Raw genomic sequence first — 21,712 nt, forward strand, 5'->3', positions numbered from 1 at the left:
GCGCGCGCGCTCACGCGCGCAGGTTATTGGGAACAGTGATCACAGGTAAGGGGTTCTACCTTATAAGCCTTATGCAGTTTCAGTACAATTTCCCAAATAAACTACTGACTTCACACCCCAGAACTTAATATTTTGGAATTTTAGGGGATGCACACAGCCAGTAGATGCTATAAGGTTTGCTCATTCCTCAGATACAAAAGGGTACACAACTAGTATTCCTGCAGAGACACACATGTCATCGACTGAAGGTCAATGGATTACTTCCTCTGATAGCCCAAAAAATTAGAGGCCATCAGGGAAGGACATTATAAACCACCTACCTTATTTAGACTGGACATTGTACTGTCATTTTTCCTGTCCATGAGGAACATGATTATATTGATCCCTACACCCAGGGTCATTAGTTATGTTGTTTTTTTTAAACAAAATCTCATTTTGAGAGATTGATTTAAAAAAAAAAATGAAAAAGAAAGTTAAAAGTTTGGTGAATGGCTGCCAAAACTGATGGTGGTCATCCACCAAACTTTAGGTACATTTAAAGGAACTAGTAGTTCAAGTATGTTGTGTTAGACAATCATAATGGCTTAAATGAAGTTATGGTTTAAGGAGACGGACACCTTAAAGTGTGCTCTGGAAGTTTTGTGACTATTCCTTTAAACTATGTTACTTCAAAAATCAATGTCTCCAATGAACATTAACTCAAAATTTGTCTATGTGCTAAGTGTATATCTTTGATATTAATGAGTGCATATTTGTCCTTAACTATGATGGATAATTGGACGAGAGGAAAGTCTGGTTGCTATTACCTCAGAAGCAGTGTCCTCCAAAGGCGACCTACTAGCAGCACCAATTCTAATTATATAGTAAACAGATGTTCGGAGTAGCTAGATGAGGGGAAGGGATTTTGGGTGAGTACTGCAGTGAAGAAGACCTGGAATTAGATGGATGGTAGATCAGTGATGGTTCACCAATTCATTAAGAGTAAACATGTAATATCAAATACTATAAACTTGGAAACAAATGACCTGAAGAGAAAGGTTAAGGTAAAGGTTCAATATTTCCTCTCAGTTCCAACTTTGTTCTTGTTCTAAACTCAGACTTTAAACTCGGAAATGTTTCCACATGTATTGTTCTAGAATGTTGTTATTTTTTTCCACTGTAACAGCCAAGGCTGGACTGTCCGGACCGGGCATCAGGCATGTCCCCGGAAGGCTGGTGTTACTGGGTTCCGGTTTTGTAGCAGTGCAGCAGTTTTAAAAGCACTGCTGTGTTCTTGTAAATCCAACAGTTTTCAGGCAACAATAAAAGTGCCAAGATAACTCTGCTGGAGAGAGATAGGAGTTTTTTCTAGCGGCAGTTTTGACTCATCTAAGGTAGCGTAGAGGGTTAATATGCCTGCTGCAAAGAGTATGTACTATGCAGATCACTGAACTGTATTGTATGTGCATAGCTCAGTGGTTTACCACTTTTGTCACAGAAATCCTTTTGTTACTGTGCAGTTCATAAGTTACAATTGTAATCTAGGTTAGAAAGTTATGTTTTTTCCCCAGTCTTTCATTATCCTAATTTTGCTAAAAAAGATTTGTTTGGGTAGAAATTAATTATTTTTAGTAAAGTCAAACAAGACCACTGTGTTACGTTCTGAATCCTGAGTTTGTGCTTTCCCAGACCAAGCACTCTTAAAAAAAATGCCTACCAGTAAGGATGACGTGTAGTCCCCTTTGTCTTATGTAACATTTTCTATACACTGATTTACACACGTATGATTCATTGTGTCTGTATGTGTGGTGATGTAAAATGCTCCAAAACCCTACACTGGCATGAGAGGCGCTATAAAACAAATGAAATACATGTGCGATAGGGACTATGGAGAGGTGGGGGGGCACTGTTAGAGGGTGGCAGTGAGGGAATAGTTGAAGAGCCTCAACAGAGATTGTTGTATCCTGGTGCACTGTAAGTTCGTTGTTTACTATGCTTTAAAAGCTAATACAATTGAATATATAATGAACAATGTGTTTTAGAATGCACCAGTTTTGCCATTTTCTCCCAAATATCCTTGGGGGAGAACACCCCCCCAAACTTCCTTGTAGTCATCAGACTCACTCTCTTGCTCACTATGCACCATATGGGGACTGGTCTGACAAAATTTGCCAAGGCTGCTTTGGGTTCCCAGACCGGCCCTGGTGACAGCAGTAATTTGAGGAATAAATTTGAAGTCAACATTGAAACTGTAAATAAATCATAACTGTGTATATATGATAAATGTTCCCCAGCTGCAATTCCCAACACTGTAAGTACTATGTTATTTGACACAAGAATCAGCACATTGGCGGATAGATTAGTAAGCCCACCTAATGAATGCTTAAGTACCCTCTCAAAACTGCCATCCTGTAATTCAGGAAGTTCAAATTAGAATTACATTAAGTTGTTATTGTGCCATCTTGAAAAGTATGATAAATAATCTATGTACAAATTATTCTAGAAAGAAAGTGTATTTCTTTGTGCATTCTGCTGAAAATGTAATACCAATGACAGGCTCATATAAAAATATAATACTGTTATAAGAGTTAAAGTGCATTGGGCAGAAAAGCACTCCTCCTTAAAACATCAATGTTTAGGAATCAAAGATCTCTCTGTCTCAATACTGTTTGGCTGTGTGCTCACTATCTTCTAAAAGAACTGAATTATTTGCTAATAAGTAGTTACTTCACCGTCTCTATCAGATTGTTCCTATCCCTTTTCCCAAGTTGTACTTTATTACTGCTATTTATTATATGCTCTATCCCCAAGTTAAGAACTTCTTTAAAAAAGAGACATAATATCCATATTTCTCTCTTAAATGAATGTGCCAGTTCTGGTAACAAAAGGCATGGGTCCAGCGAGGAGTGAAGTGGAGAAATATAACCCCCTCTAAGCCCTCTTGACTTATTTTGTCGACAATTATAACGTCAGCCACATGAAGCAGCATGTAGATTGCCTTGCAATTTCATTTGCATGCCTGATGTCCCCATGTAAACAATCCCAGCAGTGGCTCTGTCTAAATTGAACATTGCAGTGGTTATTCACCCGAGGAATGTGATACCGCTGCATTACTTTGAAATAAGGCGTCAAACATTTTTGTTGCAATTGAGGTATATAGGTAATACAACAATCATATTCTGCTATTCATTCTTGGCACCTATGACATTGACACTGACATAACACTTTCAATTTTCCATTTTCTGTAATGCTAAAACTCAAAATGCGCTTAATAACTGATCGGCTTATAAGCAGCTTTGATGCCAAGAAGCGCACTCTCAATAACTATCAAAATAATTTTGAAATCAGAAAGCCTTTCTGAGAGAAAAAGTATTGAATGACCCTTATTGTTACTAATTTGTACGTCCAATAAAACAGCACCAATCAGTTTATCTGAAGTATCGGTCCCAGCTTTAAATTTTTTTGTATAATCAATGCACATCAAGGCTGTTTGTTTTGGACATCAATCTTCCAAAGAACAGTAAGTAAACGCATGCATTCATATATTAATGGCGTTTTTTCACATCACATAATCATCATGTGAATATTGTAATAATTAGGCTTTATACTATTCCATCCATATAAATGAGAAGAATTATAGTTTTAAAAACAACTGTAACAATAATTTAAAGCATAAGACAATGTGCAAAGATAACTTCCAAAGGATAACAAGAAACACTTTTTTCAATTTGTCAAATTTAGGAAAGTAGTACATATTACTCGGGTTGCACCAACAAATGTAGAACTGTGAGCACGGGTAGTTCTGAGGAAAACAAATGCTTTATTAAGTCTGCAAACATTACAAATAAATAACCATGGCAATGCTCATTTCTAGGTCTCTAATACAGAGGACTTAATAACAAAAATGTGTTCAATTTATATTCATTTTCATGGATGGCAATTCACAGTGTTGGTGGCAATGTAAAACTCAGACATTTGTAATCGAGTTTGCTTGGTAAACGGCATCCTTATTTTAAGGTATTCATGTCTGCCTATCGAAAATGTTATATTGATATAGTTTTTCATCCGAATACTACTTGCACTTGCAATCTAGCGTGTATATGTAACCTACTCCTCATACTTCAATTTCAAACCTATCAGGAAAACTTTCATTGAATTCGAAGGACATTTCCAAAAAATGTCTGTAGTAAAGTGGGTTATTAGTAGTGGTAAGTATGTATCTACCACTGGCAATAACACCACTAACACAATATAAGGCTCAGTATAGGTCTGAGAAAATTATTCCCGTGCTCAACCCTTGGTAGCTTGGCTGAGAGCAAACAGGCTTAACTTCAAAGACAGGTATGTAAAGCACTTAAAAATACCAACTCATTTCAGATTATTTCTCATTACATTCAGATTATTTCTCATTACATAGAGGAGTCAGACAGGGGTGTCCTCTATCTCCATTACTTTTCGTTTTAGCATTAGAACCCTTCCTTACCAAAATTCGTCTGGATAACAGTATTTCAGGTTTCAAATTTGGTTCGCGTCAGGTTAAGCTCTCGGTTTATGCTGATGATATTCTTTTCTACTGCTCCGATCCTGCTTCCTCTATTCCTTCTTTTCTTCAACAGGTGTTCTCCTTCTCCGCGGTTTCTGGTTATCGCCTAAATGCTGATAAGTGTGAGATTTTACCACTAAACCCTATTTGTCAAAAACACCTTTTCTCCCAAACAGGTTTCTCATGGCAACCATCAAAGATCAAATATCTGGGTGTTTGGTTCGCTCCCCGCTTGTCCGATACGCTCAAATATAATTTTGATTACGTCTACAAGAAAATGGACACGTCGTTTCAACGCTGGAACCCGCTCTTTCTGTCCTGGTGGGGTCGGCTCAATTCTATAAAAATGATGTTATCCCCTCTTTTGCTTTATACCATTTCCATGCTTCCAGTACACATCCCAATTTCTTTCTTTAAACGGATCGATTCTTTGCTGCTGAAATTCCTATGGAATAGCAAGCGACCTCGGATAGCTTTGGCATCATTACGCAAAGATAAGGCCCATTCTGGTGTGCGCTTTCCGGACTTCAGAGCTTATCATCGAGCTTTCTCTATGAAGCAATCAGCCCGCTGGCTTTCTCTTGACTTCCCGCACTATTCACCTATCTGGTTAAACATGGAATCTTTCTTTCTATCCCCTTTTACATTTCGCGAGTTCCTGTCCTTCTCGTCTTCTTTAGCCCGTCTTCGTACACCTGTTATATCTCATTCCCGTACTCTTCTTCTCCCTTACATAACATCATCTTATCCCTCCCTTCTTTCTATTCACGACCAACCAATATGGCATAATTCTCTTCTCAAAATCAGTAATCGCACAATATTTTGGAAGACATGGCACTCTCGTGGATTATGTTGAATTTCTCAATTAGTTTCTCAGGGAACCCCTCTCTCCTTCCAGGAACTTCAATCCGCCTTCTCGCTGCCTTCTTCTGCTCGACCGCAATATCTTTCTCTCCTTCCAATTCTGATCTCATACCTCTGCTCCTTAACGCCTGCTACTGATATTCCTCCGAATCGCAAAGTTACCTCTTTATTATTGGAGACGTCTCCCTCAGCTGCTGCCATTTATAACTCTTTCCGTTATTCCGCTGGCAGACTAAAATCCAAACTTGAAACCACATGGGAATCGGATCTTTCTCAAGACTGGCCAACATCCCTTTGGGACAAATTATGGGTTAAACTTCATAGAACCTCTAGAGCTGCTAATACTACCCAAACCTTATTTTTTATTTATCATAGAATTTTATGTACTCCTCTTGCTTTATCACGTTTCTCTTCAAACACACCTCCTATTTGCTGGTCCCGTCCTTGCCCTATTGCAGATCTCAAACACATGCTATTCGAATGCCCTCCTATTTCCAAGTTTTGGCACCTAATATGGACGCAAATACAAAGGATATTCCAATTTCAAGTCCCCTTTTCCCTTCCGCAAGTTTTTTTAGGTTCTCTGTCACCTTCCCTTCCACAATCTCCTTCCCATTATCTGTTACTTGATCTTCTACTTGCTGTGGCCTTCCATATCATTACTTCTAATTGGAAGCAAGCTACAAATGTCTCCTATCAATCTTGGTGGAATGCAGTTTGCTTTCATCATCGCCTAGATACTAATTACGTATCCCCCATCTCCCTAGCAATCAAGCGCGACTTGATTTGGCTTCCTTTGGTATCGTACCTTTCCTCCTCTGCCCCGGCACACATCTCTCCAGATCCTGACTCGGTTGAGGTGCATAAACCACCATGATTTTATTGTTTCTTTACTGCCCCTTTTTGATATGACACTACGCTCTAATATGTTATAGGATATTTTTTGTTTTCTATGATGTTTTGGTTTTTGTAGACTTCATGCTTGTTATCTTTGCCTTTGATGAGAAATTTTATTGAATTGCTTATTTTTTGTACATGCTTATCAAGATGTCTTTGTCCCTTTCCTTCCCCCTTTTCCTTTCCTTCCTTTTCTTCAATAAACTCAAACTTTAAAAAAAAAAAAAAATACCAACTCAGTAAATAATTAAGACACAGCACACAATAAAAATCGAACACCAATTTATGGGAACAGGAATATTTTTATCTTTAAAATGACACCAAAATGAAAGAAAAAACCCAATGTAGGGAATTGGAGATATGAATTTTTAAAGACTTAGCACCATATAGCACATAGTAACCTAAGGCGCCCATTGGAACATCTGATCGCGCTAAAGCAGGACAAAGTCAAAGTTTCAGGCCCACCATGATAGAGCCCTGTGTGGCTACCCCTCGTAGAGGTCTCGGCTAAAGTTTTTACCTTCTGACTTAGAAACTTTTCTGGAGCTTTTCTTTCCGTGGTCCCTCAAAGCTCTCGGCCAATCTGGATTCGGTGAGGGTTCACCGGCTTGCCTTGAGACGAGCTCCCGGTCAAACTTGTGAGCTTTCCAGCGTGATGAACCAGAGATCCAGGCCGGTTCGCGGTTGAAGGTGGGCAGCTTGACTATCGCGGTTGGTCCCAGTCACATTTCCTACACTCAGACTTAGAAACCTTTTACAGAGCTTTTTCTTGCGGGGTCCCTCAATGCACTTCACCAGTTCGGATTCGGTGAGGGTTCTCTGGCTTGTGTTTCAGCCAACTCCCAGTCAAACTCTGGAAGTCGGACCTTGGGAGCTTTTCAGTGGGATGAACCTGGACGGCAGGCCGGCTCATGGTTGAGGATCTCTGGCCAGGTAGAGTTGGTCCACTTATGGAGCTTTTTTCCAAAGTTGTTCCAAACTTCTGAAACCTCTTCCTGAAGTTCCTTTGAGGGACCCAAAGTGTTCAGAACGTACCCCAAGGCTCTGGAAGCTCCAAGATGGTTCTTGAAAGTTTGGGACAAATCCACTGGTAGTACTCCAGGCTGGGGATTCTTGGTGGTGATGGTCCTGATGAGCTCGGTTTACCTCTAGCTTGCAGGGAATCCACTTTTTAGTCCTTTTGAAGCAGGTTTGATCCACAGGGTTGTAGTTCCAGATTATGCAGTAGGCACAGGCAGTCAGAGTGCAGGGCCGGTTTAGTGCAAATCAAACTTCCAGCATTGACCCTTCTTCCTTAAGTTTCAAGCAGCAGATCTGACAGGCTCTGTCCCTTACACATACTTATTCCAGGTTCTCTGGGTCAAGCAGGAGGGCAATGAGGTGCATGGCATCTCCCCAGGGTATGACCACATCCTCGAAAGTGTGGCACTATAGTCTCCCAGAGAGCACCACTTCTGCAAAATTCAATATGGCTGATTTTCTAGCAGAGAGAGAAGAGACAACTAAACAAGCCTACATGATGTCTCACCTACATAATTTTCCTCCTTTGTACATCTGCCAATTCCATCTCTCAGCCTGCCATCTGGCTGAGGGCAGAGGGAAGAGGTGTGAATGAAACTGGTTTATCCTGCCTGTTCCTTTGAAGAGCATTATTGACTATTTCCCCCCTGGGTCTGGCATTCCTATTTTCAGCACCTTCTCCTAACAGAAGGGCTCCCTAATCCCAGGGGTCATTTATCACCTCTTCAAAGCAGCCTGGCTAATCCACTTAACTCTGGCCAATCAGATCAGAGCACTAGAAGGCTGAATTGTGGCTTACAGACAAGAAAGCCTTATAACTTCCTTTCTATACATTTTAGGATAAATTCAACAAAAGCATATTGTTGGATTTATCAATGCCATTCTACTGAGTTCTTGAATGATACTTTTATGACACCCTTGCTTTAGTTCTTAATCAATAACTTCTAGCCATGTCAACCTATGTGGTGGGGTATCTGCAAAGGGGGTATTGAACTGGGCAATTTCTCCACCACCAGGGCTTATAAAACATCCTGTATAAGGACCCTGCCTACATCTAGAGAGCCCCCCACCCCTGGAACACCTCGGGGAGTCTTTATGGGTTCTGAATATGTACAAATATACACAGTGCTCCTAGCACAAAAGTCGATTTTGGGAATCACTTTACCAAATTGTGGGGAGTGAAATGTGCAATTCTGCTAAACCCAGGGCATATACAACTCATTTAATAGGGTTTCTCCTTATAAATACCTGACTCTCCACCCCTGGGACATCTAGGGGAGACTCTGGGGGTACCTAATATGGCCAAACATTGTAGTTCATTAATTCTTAAGTGCCGCAAACACCAAAGTCGAGTTTTGGCAGAATTTGCATTTTAAAAGCAGTCCTGCAACCCAGGGCTGCTTTTAAACTTACCTCAGGCATCAGCAGTGCACACATGCAAGTGCAGAAAAGCGTTTGGCCTTTATACTGCCATGCCCTATTATACGCTAGAGTCTTAAAGGCAGTTTCAATCCCCTTGCCCTATTATGTACCAGGGCCTTATGGGGAGGACATGTTAATCATAGGGGTACCCTAACCCATAGTGTACCATAGTATATGTATGTGTTTTCACTGTATTCTAAGTGTCTTTTTTGCCTAGCACTGGACCTGGGCCTGGTTAGAGAGAGCCCAGGGACAGTCAGAGTCAGTTACCACCAGTACCTGTCAGCAAAATATGGGGGGTGCCCAGATCACAAGGATGACTTTGCAACAATGTGCAAGTGAAAAACCTTTAGCATTTGTGCAACATTATGAAGCAATGGCAGTTTATCCATTCCTGATAGAGCTAGCAAATCCTTAATGATCCCTCTAAAGGGGTAAAGTTCAAACTCATCTTGTAACCAGAGATGAATCCCAAACTGGAGAAATTGAAGCTGAATCTCATGGTGTCGATTGCTTCCCCTTTCAGTCAAATAAGATCTGAAATAAATTCTAGTATTTGAAGTGACTGTATGGGGGAGAGTGAGGTAGAGAGAAAATTAGCACTCTGTAAGCATCTTGATCTACTGGGCTCAAGAACATGGCTGGTGAAAGGTGTACTGCACTGTTCATGTGCAGCAATTATTAATAGGTGGGCCACTCTCCCAGGGGGCTGGAGGGCACTCCAGCAACTACCAGATGAAAATCTCTAGACAACATCATGCAGGTTCCAACAAGTGAAGAAAGTCCCTCCCGAAACCAGTAGGAAGTCTACTAAGCGTCCTTTGAACCCAGCTTCATGGCTCGAAGTGCCAAACGCCCAACTGGGGGCCAGTGTCAGTGAAGTGGTTGACCTCAGAAGGATCAGCCATGACACAGTTGCACCAGTCAGCCCTCCGCTGTCAGACAACCCTCTGTCTAGGAGAGCTAAGAAAAACCTGAAGAAGCAGCCAAAAACATCCAAAGTTAAAAGAAGGTCGATTTTACCACCTATCCTGAACAGATGCACCCAAGGAAACAACATCAAAGAAAAGTCGCTTTATCCAATTTTCACTGTTAAATTGGGGGTCAAATTAGGGACAACAAAAGATGGAGTGATTCCAGGACAGAAGGCATCACTTCATCCCAGTAACTCCTAGGATCCTCAGGCGCTTGACATGGCAAAATCAGACTCTGAGCTTAAAGAAGTACTGGTGCCAAACCTTACGAAGACGTACACCAGCACCAAGGTCTTTTCAGATAACACATGAAGTGTCGAGGTGCCCGGCTAGGTCTACCACACTTTTACAGCAGAGAACGATAAGGATAAAGAGACAGGCTCCTACTTCAGGAAGGGTAACCAGCTGCCAAACAGGAAATGCCCTAAGGGACCCATCTCTTGCTGGCTCCCCAATCATCCATCAAGGATGCGACCCAGGACTAGTAGAACCATCAGCCTTCAACTAAAACTCCTGCATTTAGGAGGTCTTATTTACTCCCAGATATCATATCAAGGGCCCCCATGATATCCTGAACAGTAGAAAAATCCTTCGCTTATTCAAACATGTAACCTCTCTGGCACAAATCCACTCAGATGACCTGGAGCAGGTAAAAGTCCTGAACCTCCCTCGGGATACTCATAGTGACTCTACTCTGGTGATATTGTCAACAGTGACTTCAATTCGTAGTACTTGGGGAAATGCACCAGCTAGCTGATTGGGGTATAGATGTCCAATCCCCTCGGCTGGAGAAATATCCGTATGTTCTCAACCCATCAATGGGGCAAAGGGGGTCTCCTCAATTCTGAAGGGCACTAACAGTAACATCAAATTTGGCAGCATCCGTCAAACTTGCATTAGCGCTCCTAATCACATCATCCATCAAACTTGTTTTAGCGCTCCAATCACATCAGGATTGATTACCTATCACAATAATCAATGAGCAGCGCACCCATGTCTACCTTCGGCTGCCCACACAGAGGTTCAAAGAGCACAGAGGCAGTATTCTAACAACAGGCACTGTCAGACATTTAGGGACGGGGAAAGGAGGGAAGCCCCCAGCCAACAACAACTGTCAATTATCTCCTGGACTGTAGCAGGAATTATGAAAATCACCAAGGACAAGTCTGTTCAGGACTATCTATCTGACAGCAAAATTGTGTGCCTCCAGAAGACCTGGGTAATGAATACCACACCACTTGCAGGCTATTATGAGTTTCATGTTACAGCCTCCAAATCGAATATTTTCGAACAACCACCTTGAGGTCTCCCATTTTTTTTGTGTGATTTTTTTAAATACACCCGAAAAATTGCTGCCAGTAAAATATCCACCAAATCACCTGCGAACCAAGCTCTACTTATAAAATTCCTGCAACTCAATTCCCAAACCTTTCATCTGCAGTTAATTGACTGTTACTTCAATCCTGCACAGTCTCATAAGAAAAAACCCTTGGATTCCCTAACAAGAACGCTTAATGACTTACTGATTAAATACAACTCTCACCAGGCAATCATAGTTGGGGGCTTCAACAAAAGGGACCTGGACAAGATATCTGATCTCCAAGGTGTGTGGGTGGGGCTGCTCCTCTTCATTCTTTTCTTCACAATTACAAGCTATGCTCGACCCATTTATTAAAGGGAGGCCGCTCACCTTACTGGCGTCTGAATCATACCTTCAGGAATGCTTCTACAATTGACTACATCTTAGTAAGTGACATGATCGCAGTCAGGCTTGAAGATTTTGAAATTAGCAACAGGGGTGAAAGCGATCACAGGCTCCTGCGCGCCATCTTGCAACTAGCTGCCTTCACAGCAATCACATTCCCAGCGATCAGGGAAACAACAGGGGAAGAGAGGCACACGGTTCCCCAAAGAATCAAATGGTCCTCTAACCTAGGAGATAAACTGTTAGCCCTGGTGGTGAAGAGAAACACGCTCTCCGCAGGGCCATGGATACCAAGAAAAGAGGCGGCAAATCAAATGATGGGCGCTCCATTACCGCTCTTAGGTCAGCCTACAAAAAGAATGTAGGGGAGCTTAAAAGGGTGTACATCAAAACGGAGTGGCTGATAATCTCTTCTCTACTGAAGGAAAATAACCACTCCTGTCTGTGGAGGCAAATAAATTGGCTTGACAACCCAGGAATGACAAAGGAGAACGGGGTTGCCAAACACGTCGGGAAGCGGTATGTCGAACAACTATACTCAACCCATTCACTGGCCGAGGTAGCCACCCCAACAAGCTATTTCGAACTAGCCTCTGGCACCACTCAAAGTATTTTTTATCTCTGAAGATGCAGTAACAGCGACCATTAACAAAATGAGGACTGACAGGGCCCAAGGGCCAAATGGGATTCCTGCGCCTGTATTTAAATTATGCCCAAGATTTTTGAGTGTCAATTTTAACCCCTCCTTTTAATCATGCCTTCACCACAACAACACTGTGTTCCTGGAGAGGTTTAATACTCTTTCTCATCCACAAAAAAGGTGATCGCTCAAATCCAACAAACAATAGGCTGGTTGCCCTGCTTGACCTGGAAGCCAAGGTTTAAGCCTGAGTTCTCTTGAAGGAGTTAGAGTTATGAGTAAAGGAAAAAGGAATCCTCCTGTTTTATTAGTGATGATCTAGGCCAGACTGTTCAACTATGGACAATATCACAGCGATGGCATATTTATCTACACAAGCTGTCAAAAGGAAGCATCACTTTATTTTGCTTTTTCATAGACTACAACACCGCTTTTGACAGGGTGGATCATGGAAGACAATGTGGGAAATTGTCCGCTTGGGGGATTCCGCCCATGCCCTTCAAGGCAATTATATCTTTATACCAAGGGGCATGGGTCCAGGTCAATACAAGCCCCACCACAGTATCCTCCAGAGTTGCCACAAACAACTGGCCTAAACAGGGATGTGTTTTGGCCCCCTTCTCCTTAATCTCTATACTGTGGACCTGGGGCCTGCCTTGTAAGGTGCAAGTCTAGTCACTCCAAGGCTGGGCAGGGTGCGACTTCCCATCCTGCAATACGTGGATGATACAGTAATCATGGATCACACTAGAGTGGGCCTAGAGAGAGCTCTCAACACACTCCATCATTACAACCAGGAGAACAATCTACAGGTTAATCAGAGCAAAACCAAGGTAGTAGTGTTTGGAAAATACCCACATAAAAGGCAATTCGGAGATCTGCTAATAGGAACAGTGGCAGCTTACAACTACCTTGGGGTTTGGCTTTCCGAGAGGGCCACACTGAGCGCTCACTTAAGGCATCTCAGTTTAAAGTCCGACCGTGTTATCCACACATTGAAGTGACTAAGCAACCGCCTGTAGGGACCAACTGCAGAGCCCATGCTGTCAGTCCTGTGAAATTAATTCCACCCATCAAGTATGGGCATCTGGCCTTTTCAGGTGCCCTGGACAGTCTTCTAAATGCCGCACAGACTAAGGCATACAAGGCAATGCTGTTAACCCCTCAGCCTGCCAAAAGAGCGAGGTTGAGGTTGGAGCTCGGCCTTGTGAGGCCAGACTTGGCGAGCCAGGGGGACCTAATAAAGTTTTTTTATAAGGGTCTAGCGAGCCCCAACAAATTCACACAAATACCAACTTAGGAAGATTTTTGAGGAGAAGGGTTCCTCCTGGCAAACCGGGCTTGGTCAGGCAATTGGTAGCTTGAAGATCAAGGCATAAAGCCTGCGCTCCCTCGACATTCCTTTATCTGTTTGGAAAAAAGCAGTGAACAGGCAGTTGTTGGTAATCTCATTTGAAAAGGATTTAGCAAAATTTGGTGCCAGCTCCATCACAGCGCAATTGGATGCATCTTATATCTTGGGGAAAGCAAGACCCTAATTTCAAGATGCCCTTACAGTCCAGGCCCACAGGAAAATCGTCTATATGAGTCTGATCGCTTTAAAATCTCAGACTTTAATCCAGCGTGGGCACGCAAGGAGGATGCTGTCACATGCAGGTTATGTTCATATCGGAATTAATCATGGCTGCATCTGTTGTGTTGTTGCCCCAAACTGACTGATTTGGAAGTTCATGAATTCTATAGGATTTGCCCTTACCAAGTTGCCATAGATGATCACCACATCACCAGTCTTTGACTGGTTAGCACATCACAATTTAAATATTTTCTCTCTTAAACTCGAAAGTTATTGGCAAACCAGAAGGAGTCTACTCCAGCATCTGTAAGTGACAAATACATCAATAGGTAGTTAACAGGTTTGCACTCCATTCTACGTCTAGTAGGAGCGCAAAGTAAGGGCCACATTTGATAACCTGTGTAAAAAAAATGATTTTTAAGTCTTTATTAATTAATTGGTTTTAGGTTGTGATGTGCCTCATTCCAGGTCATACAACTAAATGAATATGTGTATACGCCCATAAAAACAAAGTTCTGGCATCCCTATTTGTTGCTTTTTACATCTGTAAGTACAATTTGTACTGCCTTATGGGCACGCTTGTGGTCGGGTATTATAATTCTTTTTTTTCCATGAGGTTGGAAGGTGGGGTGGAGGGGGAGAATAGATGTATATATTTTACTGTAATGATTTTAATTAATCGAACGGTTAATAAATACATTGGAATTGAATACTGCAAGTACCCTCGATCTGCAATGGACTGACTAGTAACCCATGTAATCCTATATGACAAGGTATCATTCATCTAAATATTCTGGTGTACAAGAGGATACAATCTCTTGTGAGTACCGGTAGAATGGTTTGCCAGTGGACAGAAGCAGAGAGGCTGTGACTAACCTGCAGACAACCAAATACAGTTCAGTAACCTGATACAAATGTCCTCCCCCAATAGTAGAGATGCCAGAAGCCCTGAGGAGTTGGAGTGTTTGAAGATGGAGGAGGAATTCCAGAATGGTAGCAAGGAAAGCTCCATATATGGAGATGAAAGGGTTAATCCGCGCTACCCCAGCCACCTAAGAGAACCAAAAGGAATTAAAACAAAAAGATGCAAATTATGCTACCAGAGTAAAGAGCCCCTTAACTATTCCAGGCAAAGAGTAGTTCTGTGACTAATACTTAAATCCTCCCATCTTTTACTGACCCAGAAGAGTCCAGAGCATTCCAGCTTCTTCCAGAATGTGCTGGCTTAAAACTGCTGATCTGTTTTACCTTGTAACTTCACTCTCCTTTACCTCCCTAGCCATCACCTGGCCATCTTCCATAGTCTCCAAGACTGCCCCAAAGCAAGTTTGTATCTTGGAGTCTGAGAAACATGACCATTTCCCTGCAACAATGGATGTGATCCTCAGGAAGCACTGTCTCAAAGATTCCTGATACTTATAAACATTGCGATTCCTCCATTGAGGCGGAGGAGCGTCGCCCCACTGCTCTCTGAGCAGTGCAAAAAGTAAAAATGAAATGATAACACAATGTTATCATTTTATTTTTCAGTAGTGAGCCAGGTTTGGGCTGGGTGGGGCTGTCATCACGCAGGGAGGAGGAGTGGTGGGCACCATAAGTGTCCTATGACGACCAGCCAAAACAACATGCGCACTTAGCATTTCCCCACCCGGCTGTGTTGCAGAGCTGGGTGGAAAACAGTCCCATGCACTACCTAAGCAGCAAACTAATCACGTGATTGGTTTAGGGGAGTCTGGGAGCCTGTGTGCTGCCGGTAGCTAGGAATAGAAGAGGTTGGAGGGGAGGCGGCTACAGCAGCTAAGTGGTCTTTTATTTTTTCTCCCCATACCACCCCGATGCCTTACCACTTCTGTTCACTAGCAGCTGCTACTGCTTATACAACCATATTACCTTCGATTCATCATGCTTCATGAGTGTTATAAAATCCAGAAGGAGAGTAACCATGTCCTTGCAGGATCTGTTTTCTATTACTGCAAGATTGGTGATATTTATATCACCCCAGGTTACTGCTCCAAATACCAAGACTGATGTTTCAGTTTGCTGAAGGTTCAATGGCGAGTGTGACAGCCTGCCTTCCAAAGGTCTTGCTGAACTTTAGGATTGCAGATGATTTATGTGACAGGATTAAAGTGGATGTCTTGAGGTGCGTTAGTCACCTAAGTCCCAGAGAGTCAAAATATGTACTCCGTTGGGGCACAATTCTGATATTTTAAAGTGTGGAGATTTATTTTCATTGTTAACGCTGTACATTTGGTTTTATTGAAATTAATCATCAGCATCTTAATTTTAATAAATGCTTCATGGGAGTAAAGTAGCTTCTGTAGTCCTTTTCTTAATAAAATAAAAGGACTGCATCATCAGTGAAGATCAACAATAGTTTAGGCGTTCCATCCAATCCAGGAACATCTGCTTGTATCCCACACAACTCCTGGAGTACTTTATTAATGAATAGACTAAATTGTGTTTGAGGCCAACACATAGCCTGGTGGACACCCTGGGTGGTAGAAAGCAACTTAATGCTCTCCCTATTGGGTCCATACTACTCCGCAAAGATATAAGTGTGCAAGTTCCTAATAAATTTCTTCGTAGAATTTAGGTGATACCGTTAGACTCAGTGTAAGTCCTGAAAGGCTTATTTTGCCAGATCACTATAGCAAAACTCTTTCTTCTGTCTTTTTAATGGCATTTCAACAGTAGCAGTATAAGAATATAACATGCGTATATATGCATCACTATTCCTTTTACATTATCATAGTTAAGTAAGCTGCATTTTATTACAGCATGCAGTTTGGTCATTTTCCATATGCCGCTCACCCTGTTCATACATTTAAAGTAAAATGGGAAGTCGAAACATCCCAGATTTTCGCATGTTTATTGCGGGCACTCTCTTATGAGCTATATTGTTTTATTCCATAATGTTACCTCTGCCCATCCCCTGGAGCCATTCACACACTGGTGTAGTGGGTGAGAGCAAGGGCTTCGCTATGTCTCACTTAGCTGCTATAAATCCTAGCATGATGAGTGTCTTTGCATTTCTCAGGAAACCGATTCTTCCATTATTCCCAACAGTTGCAGCTTAGGGGCTATATTGATAGCTATTTAGATTGCCCAAAAGAAGAGGGAAAGGGATATGGCAGACTAATAGTTCTGGATTACTGGACATGTCCATGTCATATGAAAGAACACCCCCTCGCACACAGCTAAGGCATTTCAGGGAGGAAATCCTCCCATTTTCCAGGTGCAATGGTGTAAAGTAAGTCGTCGGCATATATTTCAATTGAATAAATCAGTCTTGACAAGATCGCCAGCATCTAAGCTGCCATTTTTATTTCCCGCCAGTCATTCTGATGCAAACTGGTGCTGCCATATCCTGTACCCATGACGTACTTGCCTGGTTTGCCTCTGTGGAGCACCTGTTTGCACAAGGTGTATGTAACGTCTTCTGTGACATATTTGTTGTGCCCAGCTGGATAAGAAAATAACTTTGTCACCTCTGATTCCTTGTTGGGCTTACATGGTTGTGGTGCTCCATACATGGATGGCAACACAATGACGTCATCATCAAGTAATGTTCTTGCAGGGATAGAACCTGTGGGTGCAGTGTTCAGAGGCTGGTGCTCTGCAATTTGTCCAGAAACCACGATGCCAGTGGATTCTCTGAGGCATAGTCTCTATCTATAAAACTCCAATGTACTAATGATGTTTAGGACATTGATTTGGGCTTTAACCTGAAGGCTGTGGACTTATTTGTTCAGTAGTTAGTTTTTCCTGAGTGACCAATCAGGTAGCTGCTTGAATTTTGTCCTTTTTTGTTTGTGTCCACTTGGTACCACGGCCCGACTGTGAGGCTCACAGAGCCAATGGCAGAGTGATTACTACAAGGCCTTTACTTCCTTTTCCGGGTCACTCAATTGTACAGCAAATGACAGACATTTAAAAAAAAAGTTTAGATTACTATGAATGGGTATTCATTTTCAAATTGAGCCTAGGGGTTCCTAAAATGCCTACACAGCAAATACATTTTACAGTTTTCATTAAAATACCTGCCTTTGTAAGGGTCACAGTGATGTGGTACATAAAAATAGCACTGTGGTACCAATGGTTCATGGGAAAACCACATCTGATTGGTTGGTGTGATTGTAATCATCCAGATGGAAGCAGTTACAGTCCCATTTCCTGCATTAGGTATTTGGATATTACTCGAGTCACACCTTGTAAAACCTGTCCTTATTATTTGGACATCCACTTTTGGGGGGATTATTCAAAAAATAATTTGGAGAATGGCATCAGGAGGAGACCACTCTGAACCGTTGCTAGGTTTTAGGAAAGATCTAAAGACCTGGCTTTTCCGTCAGGAATAGTATGGCATCAACCCTGACCACTGACCAGTCGTTTCTGTGTTGTCTCATGCTGTTGTGTCTCACAGCGCCAGGATACCCGTTGGGTGGCAGATTCGCGCGTTACAAGAGTTTATACAATACAATACAATACAACCTCAATACCCAGAAGATCAGTAGGAGGAAGGCAGAGGCAGGTCATATGCAAGATCTGCGACGAGGAGATCATTCAAGGAATGGGGAAGAAGTACACGCAGCACTGCCATCCAGCACTTGGAGGATCCTGGAAACACACTTCCACCAGATATCTAGTGGCCTTACTGGTGGACTGTGATCCCTGCGTTGCCAGGGTTCGAATCATTTGGCGGCACTGCGGAAAAGTTATCTCTGTCAGTAAGCGGAGTGCCACTGCTAGTAGGGATCAGGTGGTAACTTGCAAGGCCACTATTTTCTTTTTTTCACCTTTCTTCCTAAATTCAGATACCCTTTTTTCAGTAATTATTAGTCTAGTCGCCAAAAAACGAAGAGTTACAAAAAAATTTTAAATGACAAAAATAAAAAAGGAGGTTCTTTTTAGAACCTCTTAACTAGGTAAAAAAAAAGTAATAATCGTGTTTTCTGTCGTGCCTGTCCCTAACATTAAGCTGTGTGCAGTACAGGTTGTCCATATAGCCTGGTATGTAGCCGCTTCCTGCGCCCAACTCACTGCGGGGCAGCCAACCGCTACTGTGTATAGCCTTTGGCCATGCCCAGCTGGGTTTGACCAAAGACCCTGCACCGAACCCACCGCAGGGTGGCCAAACCCCACTGTGCATGGACTTTGGCCAGGTGCAGCAGGGACTGAGCACAGGCCATGTCCCTAAACTCCCACTGTGTACTCCCTTCAGCCACTCGCCCCCACCCTGCCATCTATACTGGTTTGTAGTATACGATCACAAAAACACACACTGTGATTATTTAACTACTTTAAATGTTCTACAAGTTAATTAATGTAAGAAAGATACAGAAATGCATGTCATAGATTATTTGTGACTGAAAATGAACGAAACCAATCAGGATATACAGATTCAATTACATTCCACTATGATGTTCATTGTGATCCAGTTCAAAATTCTGTATTAATGTTTCCACTGAAGCTGTACAGCAGATGATTAGCAATTGTGCTTGATGGGAGAGTCAGGTGAATAAACTGGAGAATCCAAGTTGCAGCCAGGATTTTTGATGACTATATTAGCGCACTGTTTCTTGCAGACCAGCATTGAACCATGCTCACATTACTTGCGTAGAACGCATGCCTTGCTGTGGACTGCTTAACATACAGATAGCCTTCCCAGGGTCATCAATTTCGGAAGCCAGGGCTCCAAGAATATGCAATTACTGCAGGACTCACAACTGCAGCGCTCTGATAGCCGTCTCCAAATGAATCCGCTGGTGGATGCTTTTTGCAAAATGTGCCAGGAGAGAGGAAATGAAGAAGGGCACCGTGAGCAGATAATAAAAGAGGCGAATGGAAATAATGTTCTAGTGCGGTTGTTGGGCAACTAATTGGCACATTGCTGTTTATTTATGTTGGTGTCGCGTGGTAATTCAGAGGGTCAGCTGACCGGCTCTACTTCATAAATAATAGACTAACATATCTACCGCTCGAATTAATTTCATATTTCATTCTACTAATTTTACCACTAATCCTTTATGGGTTCCAGAGTTGTGTGCTATTTGCCGAAAAAGCGCTTCAACGCCTCGTCAGGGGTAGTAAGTGCTATATAAATGCAATTAATACAATGCAATGATGTAGCGTGCCTGTCTCCCGGGAGCGCTCATGCTCTTTGAGAAATGAGTGAGCTGACGTCTGATGTACATTTGACAAATACTTTGCATCCAGTCACCCACTGAAAATAGACACAACAAAGAATTATCTGGGTAAAAATGTGCTTTCCAACATTTGAATTTATAAAGTATCTCGGAATCATCAATATTGTGATATTTCTAAAGAAGAACATACTCCTGGTTAGCAGAGTATGCAGCTCTCCCACCCATGCCCCTACCCCATCTCAGCTGTGCCTACAGCTATTTGACATTTATTAAGGCATAAATAGACATTGTGAGTGCAGATGATGTCCCTCCCTCATTCCAGTGCTCTGTGCTTTAAGTGGGCGGGTCTGAAATAGGACCCTATTGGGCTCTCCATTTTTGCCTTCCCCTTTAGGGTGAAATGTTTTTTTTCTTAACTCTGCAGCAGTACCACCCTTAACTGCCTTTGATGCAACTTCAAAGAGACTCGTTATAGTTCTTTCACAGTCTCATTTCAGAAGTGAAGCATTTTTCAATGTTATACACAACTAAGCCATAGCTGTTGCTTATTTACCTTATGCACCTTACAACCATTGACAGAGTCAATAGTCCTGGCTTGTTGTAGGTGTAATGTTACTTGTTGTATTATATATCTGGATGCAATGACAGAAGCAGCCAAATACCAGTCGTATGGCACACTATGCTACGCAAAGATTTTTAACTTACTTGTTTTTAAGCCACGTCCTTAATTACATCGGCCACCCCCTTGTGAGAGAACCCCTTCAGTTTTTTCATCCCACTGAAAGCCCTGCCAGTGCTACATTATAGCTTTAGACCCTTGAACACAGCCTCTGCACCTCTCATTCTGGTGGGCAATACCTTTAACCTGAGACAACGCAGGAGAGATGAAGAGACAGAGGCTATTGATTAGGGCATTGACATGTTGATGCAAGCAGCCCTATACTGGTGCTTATGGACCACTGCTGTTCCGTATCTTTAACTGAGCTCGCAACAGTCCAATATTTTAACACTGAGTATGTGATTTTTTAAAAATATTTTTAACTTGCAGTGGTGCTGGGATGGCACAGAGAAATTCATATTATTCTCGACATACGGATATGTGGATTTACACTGGTGTAAGTCTACGTATCAAGCTTTTGCAGGGCTTGGGTAACTTATTAGTATATAGTGCTAAATAATGGCTGCTGACGTTACCAGCTTGATCATGAATATATTTTAAAAAAGCAGGTGATATATAGGTACATTTGTTAGACCTGTCCCTCTCTGCAGGTTCCCCTCAAACCTTTTGTCTTTAAATCACTTTATTGCTAAATTTGTTTTTGATGGCCTTGGGACTCTGTGCACTTTACCACTGCTGGCTAGTACTAAAGTGATTGTAGCCTTTCCCCTTAAGCATGGTTTAATTGGCTTATATCAAACTGGCATATTTAATTTACTTATACGTTTCTTGTAGAGTTTTATAACATATAGCCAGGGCCTGTAAATTAAATATTACCAGTGAGCCTGCAGCACCTACTGTGCCATGCACTTAAGTAGCACCGTAAAACCTGTCCCATGCCTGCCACTGCTGACTGAATGCAGTTTTAAACTGCCATGTCGACTTGGCAATAAAACCCCTTTGCCATGCCTTGAACGCACCTTTTATTATATATGTGACCCCTAAGGCAGTCCCTAGGTCACCCACAGGGCAGGGTGCTGTGGAATAAAAAGATTGGTTATGTGCTTTTAAGTTTTACATGTCCTAGTAGTGAAAAACGTATATATATTAGTTTTTGACTACCCCTCCCATAGCATAACATTGGGGATTCCTTATTACATTTAATAAGGTGTATTTTCCAATTTGGAGCAGGTGATTATATTATGTTTGGTGTCTTTGGAATTGTGATGAAAAGCCCTATTTAATCATAAAGTTGGGTTTTTCATCATAATTTTAAAAATGCCACGTT

At 42.1% G+C, this 21,712-nt stretch overlaps 1 protein-coding gene across 4 annotated transcripts in view; it reads left to right on the forward strand.

Annotated features, from left to right (window-relative positions):
* SERTM1 (serine rich and transmembrane domain containing 1) overlaps window positions 1–21,712 on the forward strand; it is a 352,071-nt gene that overhangs the window by 296,172 nt on the left and 34,187 nt on the right. The window lies entirely within an intron of this gene.

The sequence above is a fragment of the Triturus cristatus genome, chromosome 8, assembly GCF_964204655.1.
Source record: "Triturus cristatus chromosome 8, aTriCri1.1, whole genome shotgun sequence".
NCBI classification, from domain to species: domain Eukaryota; kingdom Metazoa; phylum Chordata; class Amphibia; order Caudata; family Salamandridae; genus Triturus; species Triturus cristatus.